A 9509-nucleotide genomic window follows, 5' to 3' on the forward strand; every position below is an offset into this window, starting at 1 on the left:
GTGGAGAGAGAACATTTGCTTGTGAAATTGTGTTCATGCTCATTCTCATTTTAGCATGCATATTAAATGAAAATATTTTTTAAATGTATTTCATTCTCCAAAACAATTGTCAACAATAATTGTGAGTCACAGGAAAGTGCAGCAAAAGCACCATATTTAAAATATTTTATTTATTATTTTTGATTTATGTGTATGAGCATATTGCCTGCATGTATGTGAGTGCACTCGTGTAATGCCGCAGAGGTCAGAAGAGGGCTTCAAAATCCCCTGGAACTGGAGTTAAGGACAGCTCTTAGCCACCATGTAGGTGCTGGGAATCGAACCCAGGTCCTCTGCAGGAGCTGTCAGTGCTCTTAACCACTGAGCCATCTCTCCAGCCCCAAAAGCACCATATTTAAAAGGTGAATTTCATTGCTCTTCAGGGATTTGAAGGACAACTTTTGTGATTTACTCCAGATTATGAGGAAATGTAACCTTACCTTTGTAAGGTTACTCTTCAGTCTTTGATGGAACACTTGCCTGCCTCCTCTGCCAGTATGAAACATAAGACCTCATTTAAAAGAAAGCTTGGATAATTCTTGCCCTATTCCTCTTTTATATAAATATAGTCCCTGAAGAAGACTTGACATCTCTGCTTTGTGACAGGATTACATGGTTTTAAAAATGTTTCTACTTCACCTTCTTCAACAAGGCATCATTTAACACAGCTGGAGCTGAATGCCCTATAGACTCTTGCACTGACTCATTGGTACGCAGAAGAGAACACAATTTTGTCCTTTGCTACATTCAGGCCAGCTTCATGACTTCAGGTTTGTGTAGGTAATTTTTCATGATTCACAGGCTCCTATGAATATTCTAACTTTAAGCCAGGATTGCCACAATCATATGATTTATTTTATCATAACCTTATATGTTTTACTTATTTATGTATTTCTCTTGGAAAAATTGTTCTTTATATTTTATGTATAAACTCTTTTGAGAAACTCTGTACAGTAAAGAGGGACTAAATTATAATATGTAAAGAAGAAGTCAAATACGGATTTAAACAGAAAATACATGAGAAGTTAATTATTTCAATTCAAGACATTGAGAAATATCTATAGGTCTATTTGAACTTTCGCCATTATCCCACATTCTTACACTGTGTATTCACACTCAGTGAACACTGGAAAATATTCAAATAAAATATCTTCCAAGTCAGAGTACTGAATCTTATGTTGCTTTCTCAGTGTTCTTAGTACAAATAGCTTGAAAAAGTTAATATTTCTTATTGTAATAGATTTAGCAATACATTTAGTAACATTTAAGATAAATGAAAAGATTTGATCTGTTTTTTAAGATACCTAACATTGATTAGCAAGCTTTTTCACTCTCTTAGAGATAGAAAATTGAATTGAATTGAATAGAGAAAAATAGATACTAAAAATGCTTAGAGTAACTACTAAAAGTTAACTGTCCTGAAAAGAAATTTAAAAAAGAATTGATAATTAATGATGCCAGGAAAAGAAAAAGTGGGTGTATTTCAGTTAGTTGCTTTCACTCAGCCTTCCATAAACTGGACTTCAGCTTCATTTCTGAGGTGCAATTATTTACCTTTGAAGCATTGTCACTGTGTGAATAGCTACACAATGGAAAGCAAGGATGTGAGTATCCAGTAATTACACATTCACTAGCTATTCTAGTCACTTCACACTTAGGTTATCATTCTTTTGTCTTAAGAGTAAAATAAAGTGATTTAATTTATATATTATATGTGAGAAGATAAGTTTTAAAATATTTGATGGCATACCCAGGAACAAATAACTTAAAAGTATGAACATATTGTTCCAGTTCTGGGAACTTGTATTTTAAAACACTCTCTGAGTCTTACCTATGGACATGAGAACTTAAATACTTTTAGCCTTAACCTGAGATGAGTAATGTTGATACTATTGTTTCATATAAATAAAGGGTAAAGTGTTTCAGTATAATGAATATCCAATTACATTAGATCTCCCAAGTCCATGCTTTAGTATTCAAGTTATTTTCTTTACATTTTTTAAAAGACACTGTTGCAATTTAGAGGCACCAAAAGATACTAAGGAAGCCAAGCAGGTTCCAAGTCCTTAAGGAAGCAGGGTGCCCTCTCCCAGGGTTGTCCATCACAAAGCAGCACAGGTGAGGAGCATTCTTAACACAAAGAAACCTGGTATCCATGTGGGGAAAGGACGAAAGGATGGTAGGGTGTTGGAAAGATGCTGAGTTCATGTCTCCTTTTGATGTGATGGGTGGTATTCAGTATTTAAAATATTTCCATTCACATTATAATATCTTAGCATTATTAACAAAATGTCATTCACTTCCTTAGGGTGATATAGAGATACTTTTTTATATGTAGAATATTTAGACTTTAGTTTCAAGAGTTATTCTTAAATTCATAGCAGAGATGACAATAAATGTGTTGAAGTTTACAGCAATAACAATGAACAAGGACAGTGAAGAAGAAATTTCAGTTTAACAATAGCTTGGGTTTGTCCTTCACTATTTAGTTGTTGCTGAGAGTTTTACAATGATCTAGATCCTTAAAGAGTTAGCCTGGTAAAGGAAAAATAGCTATAAATTGAGTCTAGTTCTTCAAATAATAATTTAACAAAAACCACAGAAAACTGTACTCTCAGGATATTAATGAAAGCAGGGAAAGAAAAAGAAAATAAAATAAATACTCTGAATGGGTTTCATAAGTTTGATCACCATGGAACAATCTCTCAGTTAAAATTATGATATGATTAAAATTGAAAATAATATCAAAATTAAAAATTAAAAAAAGCACCAAATTTTAGTTGACTAAAATAAACTAAAAGAGACTTGTTATTCAAAGAGGGTAAAAGTATAGACCCCACCAGATGGACATGAACCAGTGTCCAGTCTATAAAGGGAAGGGTGAACACAGAGGAATCATTTCCTCCATGCTTCCAAGCGAAGCCAACCATGATCGAGCAGGACCTTTCACTTATATTCACATAGGTGGAACTGGTAAAAGAAAGGAGCCAGGGGCTCCTCCCAAGCCCATGTGACCCCTGAAGAACAGATCCTCAAATAACCTTAAGAGTAAAAATAAATCGGTTTATATGAACCAACTGTAAATACCCAAAAGGAAAGTATAACCAAAGATGAAAGGGGCCAATATAATTTCATAAGAGTCCATATGTATAGCCAAAGGCTACATAACAAGCAACAATGTCAGAGAGGCGATACTGTCTTTTCAGTTGTTGGCCAGGGTGGCCAAAGGGATGCCCTGATAATAACCCAGCATAGAACTGGTAAAATAAAGAGCAGACCCCAATCTTATCCAAAGGAATATTGAAACTGATTATGGCTAGATAAGGAACAGCTGAACCTCCTAAAACAGATACCTCTAGATAGGCTGACAAGATTCACCAGAAGGGCAAGTAGTGGGGATGGCTGTAGGTGCTGACAACACAGCAGACAGTAGCAAGGATATCAGAGTATAAGGGCTCTAGTGGGGGGAGGGAGGCTATGGGAGGGTGCTATCTGGGGAGCGGGTTTAAAAATAAATAATAATAATAATAATTCCCCAAAGCATAAAAATGTGCTCCTTAATAATTAGATGTGAAAAACATTACTATTGAAATCTACCTGATGACTTTATATCCATGCCCAGATGCCAAGGATCTCAGAAAGTAACTTACCGTGACTAGTAATAATCATATATAGAGAGATTAGAAATGCATGTGCATCTTAGTGTCAATTGTATTATAATGAATTTTTCTGTATGAAACCTTGTATTTTAATAATGAAATGGAGATCTTTTTTAAAAGTTAAAACCTCATGTAATTTTATCCTTATAGAGTTTATACTGTCTTATAGAGTTTATAATGAGTAAAAGATTATATAAGGGTAATAATTCATCTGTAAACCTAGAAATGTACAGCCAATTTTGAAAGAGATGTACCCTAGCTCAGAAAATTGTTATTGAATATGCCAATGCTGTTGTAATGAAATGCTTCTTTTAATTATATGGTTATTAAATAATTTAAAAAATATACTCCAAAGCAGTCACTTGTGTGTAGTTCAAATGAGGTAGACCCAATAGGCCCCAAGTATTTGAACCCTTGGTCAGTTGATGGTGGTGTTTGGGGAGGATCATGGAACCTTTAAGAATTGTGGCCATGCTGGAAGAATCTTGCCACTTGGGAGTATGCTATGAGAGTATACAGCTTACCTACTTCCAGGCTGTCTTTCTCTGTTTCTGGTTCCTGACCTCAGCTGTCTGCTCTGGTTGCCTACCACTATGTTTCCTAGCAATGATGGACTCTTATCTCTCTTGAAACTTAAGCCCAATAAACTCTTCCTTTTATAAATTGCCTTGGTCATAGTGTTTTATCACAGCAAGAGAAGAATAAATAACAGAACTTGATGAAATCACACTAAAATATCCAGTGAAATTGAACTTCCAATTAAAATGTAGAAAAGTCAAGTCAAAAACAATTTAGCCAAAGTAAGCTAAGGACTGTAAATACATAAAATTAAAAATGTTAGTATTTAAGATCATAAAAATATCAGAAAAGTATGAAATCTAGACACTAACCTGGTGTACCTAGGGGGTTTTCAGCCAGCCAGGGCTACATAGTGACACCCTGTCTCAAAAAACAAAAATTAACAAAAAAAGAAAAAATGAAGCTGAATTATACAAATCCAGTGTCTCTGTCTCTATCTCTCTATCTCTCTATCTCTTTCTTCCTCTCTCCTTCTCTGTTCTTTTATTTCTTTCACTCTCTAAAATATGGGTCTCAACCACAGAAGAATGTATGCCATTTTGTTGTCTTTAATCTGAAATTTTCTGAGATTTACAATATGTGCAGTGGAGCAGAGACTCAGTAAACATTTTGGGTACCTGGGGAAATAAAACTACATTTGACAATTTTGAGAATATATCATATAAAAATTGCTGTTATTGATATATTTACTCTTTTTGGATACTTGAGCCTAAATCAAATTTTTGTATAGTGTTCTAAACTGTAACTTCTTAAATGTCTTGTGCTTTCCTTTTAATTACAGATAGATAGATAGATGATAGGTAGATAGATAGATAGACAGATAGATAGACAAATCTAGATAGATAGATGATAGAAGATAGAATATATAAGATAGATAGATGATAGATAGATAGATAGATGATAGATATAGATAGATAGATAGATGATAGATAGATAGATAGATAGATAGATAGATAGATAGATAGATAGACAGATACAGATAGATAGTTATGGAAATATATAATGTATGTGGTGGCCTCAAGAAGAGAAAGAGAGAAAGAAAGAGGGAGAACTAGTGAATAGACAGCAGAGTACCATGATTTTTCTCAGACAAGGTAAAAAATAAACAGTCAAATCAATGACTGCTTGTGTTTCTAGCTCACAAAAATGTTTGTACCTTAGACCAGTGATGGCTACGCCAGGCAATGTTTGGCATTCTTGTCTAGATTGGGTAATAAATGTCACAGTTTTGTGGAGTAATATGCTGGCAAGTAAGGGGGCAAGATTTCAATGAGTGTATGATGTACAGAAACAGACTTAAAAGTGGTCAGGAACCCCATGTTTGATGAACTCTGAAACATACACATACATAATAAAACTTTATGTTTCTGAACAGAGGGCAATATGCTGTTGCTTGCTGCTCCCAGTGTTCCCAGAAGACTGGAAGCATCTGAGTGATGACTCCAGTACAAAATCCTCACTGGTCATTCAGGGTTGTCAGGTGTAACCAAAACTTCACAATCCTCCAGAGATAAACTAGTCCATTCACCAGCCTGCTGTGAGAAACTATCCACCTCATATTTAAAAGGATTACACTGATTTTAGATAACTTCCTTAAACCCAGCCCAATAATCTTTAAAGGACAAAAACAATGAATGTATTAAGTTGATAAATAAATAAAAACAATACATTGACAAAAATATATGTGAATTTTTGTATCCACCTCTTCTACAAAATATATTGTTTTAATAATTATACAAACCAGGCATGTTGGTACATGCCTTTAATCCCAGCACTATGGAGGCAGAGGCAGAAGGATCTCTGTGAAATAGAGACCAGTCTAATCTACACAGCAAGCTCCAGTCCAGCTATAGGGAAACCCTATCTCAAAAAAAAAAAAAAATCAGAATAAGCACAAATAATTGACTTGGTGGCACAACTCAATAATCTGGAAAGGCAAGAACAAACCTAAACCATACCCAGCAGAAAAGAAGAGATAACAAAAATCAGAGCATAAATTAATGAAATAGAAACAAAGAAAATAATGAGTCTAAGGAACTGAAGAGATGGCTCATTGTTTAAAAGCACTGGCTGCTCTTGCAGAGGAACTGGGTTCAGATCCCAGTACCCACATGGTGGCTAACAACCTCTGTAACTCCAGTTCCAGAGGATCCAATGCTTTCTTCTGACCTCTATGGACATTGTAAAATATGAGTGTCACGGTGCAGTGACCACAGTCCAAGCCTGAAGGGTTTGGGGATGCCGACGGATAGAAATCAGGACACAGGAGATGCAGAGGTCTATGTGCCACTGCATGTTTATTGTGAACCAAACCAAGCTTATATAGGAATCAGATCTGGAGTAACCAAGGAATAACTAAGGATACATCACTAAACAGAAAGTAACCAAGGAAAAAACAAAGATACATTTTGTTGCCACCAAGAATACATTACTTCACCAACCGAAACTCACACAACGTTTACCGTATCCAAGATTCAGCTTCAAAATATTTATAATAACTTACATATAAGTGTCCTGTTTGTGATTACTCTCAGCAACTACTATAATTCATTATTTCTACATAGAAACCAAGCTAACAGTGCTGAGAAACTCTGGTGCCCATAAACTGAAACAGAGCTCTTTGGTTATGTTTCCAAGACTGCCAATTAATCAGGGAAGCATAGCCTGTCAACTCAGACCACAGAAGCAGAGAGCAGGGAAACTCCCAATGTGGAAGCATTCTTTCTCCAAAGCTTAAGTCAAGGCAAGCTGCCATAGCCTAAAATGGCTGTGCCACCCTTATATAATGCCAATATTACTCTAATACTCTGAGAGCCAGATGTGGTGGATGTCTATAAGGAAACAGAGTTCTCCAGGTGGTTTGGAAGCTGCTCATATGAACATTGAACGATGGTTACAGAATGTCTGAGTCCCATTCAAGCTCAAATCAGACAAAAACCCAAAATAAACTTGAGGAAATGCATAAAAAACCCCAACCTTAGCTGTGAAACTCCGACAACTGATGACTCTGGGAAAGGGAGAGTTGATTTTTCTTAAAGGAGTGATACTAAATATGTGAACAGGTTCTAGTTGCTGGATTCACACTGAATGACGTTTAGGGACACAAACTTGGCTTGATAGGCCGTAGCATATATTGCTAAGTGAGGGAAATCAGATGATGGAAATGCGCATTGGGGAAGGAAGTCTGTATATGATTAAGATGTATTGTATGAAATTTATAAAAATTTAATAAAAATAGCATAACTCTCCCCAAACAATTATTATTATACAACATTTCATTAGAATATTGAGAATATGCTTTTGTGAGCTCTTTTGTGATTTTATTTTTTTCTTTTTGGAAAAGTCTCATGAAGCCAAAATTGTTTTGAAACTCTATGTATACACGTCTGATAGTTTGTGATCTTAATCCTTCCACTATCCAATAAAACTCACTAGATATATCAAAGCTAGAATTTTGGTATACATCTGTGATAGAAGTTAAGCCCACTATACAATGAATTGCAAGAAATTACCAGGAAATGAACAGTGAACAATTATTATCATGTTAATGTAGTCAAGGAAAATCAAATATAGTACACAATAGTATGCAATTTAAAAAATCTATGTAATTCAAGGGAAAGATGAGATCTGTCCTCTTCCTTTCTATTGCTGTGATAAAAACAAGGACCAAAATCAAGTTGCAGGTGGAAGGGTTTATTTTTTCTTACATCTCACAGGTCACATCTCTGAGGGAAATCAGGGCAGGAATTCAGGGGAGGAACCTGGATGCAGGAGCTGAATCAGAGATCATGGAGTAGCACTGCTTAGTTGTTTGTTTCCATGTCCAGTACTCAGCCTGCTTTCTTACACAACCCATGACCACCCACTCAAGAGTGGCACCTTCCACCAGGAGCAATCAAGAAAATGAGTGTCCCACAGACATTGCCATAGGCCAGTCCAATGGAGGAAATTTCTCAATTGAAGCTCTTCCTCCCCTGGTATGTCAAATTGACAACTGAACCTACCCAGCACAAAATCATACCATAAGCTAAGCATTTTGAGATGGACACAAAGCATGTACTAAAAGTGCTTTTTTTGTAGTATGTTAAGAATAATTTAATGATAAAATGCTTATTTTAAAAGAGAAGTAATGGGTCTGGAGATGTAGCTCAGTTAGAATGTTTGAAAAGCATACATGAAGCCATGGTTTTAATTTCCCAATGCCATATAAACCAGGAGTGATGGCCCAAGCCTGTAATTCCAACATTTTACAGGCAGAAGCAGGAGGATGTCATTCTTGATTATATAATGAGTTTGAGTCCATCCTGAACTACTTGATATATGTTTGAAAAAAAATGAAAGTTCATTACTAGATGAACTTATATAAAATAAATCAAACACCAAATAAATAGGACCCAGGTGCTAATAAGAGATGAGAAATAAATTGGACATTTGAACAAATATCACCAATAAAACCAAAAATTCTAAAACTAATATATGTAATCAACCACTTGGTAGATTATTAAGCAAAAATATAATAGCAGTAACTACTAATATCAGGAAGGAAAAAGGCAATTATTCACAAATTCATAAAAATTAACATTTTATCAGTACAGGCTTGTACCATCTACATTGTATAGACTACAATACAAAGAAAAAAAATCCCTAAGAATGAATCTATTTAGTTGGTTATTTGGGGAGAGGACTGGGTTGTGCTCATTGATTTTACAATGCTGCCAGTGTTTCCCTTCTATTCCTTTGCTTAAACATTTAAGAATGCACCCTTTTCACATGGCATTTTCTGCAATGTCCTCTCCTCTCTTCGTGTCCATATGGAGTGGTTATAAAAAAAAAAAAAAAAGAGGAAGTGGTTGTAATTTTCTAGGACTTTAGGGATCCAGACCACTTTCTAGAGGAGGAAATGGTACATGGAATTTAGGGCTCCCCAGCTCCATGTAACTCCAGGGCACTGACTCCCTCTAACCCCTTATGTCCAAGAAGAGCCTCTGTTCTCCCTGAGCCCCGGAAGATAAGTATTCATTCTATGATGTAATTATTGCTAAAGGCACTTACCTAGATTTATAGAGAGAACTGGTGGCAGAATGTACAGCAGAATGATTTGCAAATCTTGTGATTTGTTTGGGAAAGTGTAACATATACATATGTATCAGAGAAACCTGAGGATGCTCACATGATTAGGACCACTAAATACAAGCCAAGAACTTTTGTAAGGATCGCAGAAGAGACGCTTTG

Source organism: Nannospalax galili, unplaced genomic scaffold (genome assembly GCF_000622305.1).
Source record: "Nannospalax galili isolate Female #2095 unplaced genomic scaffold, S.galili_v1.0 scaffold227, whole genome shotgun sequence".
Taxonomy (NCBI): Eukaryota; Metazoa; Chordata; class Mammalia; order Rodentia; family Spalacidae; genus Nannospalax; species Nannospalax galili.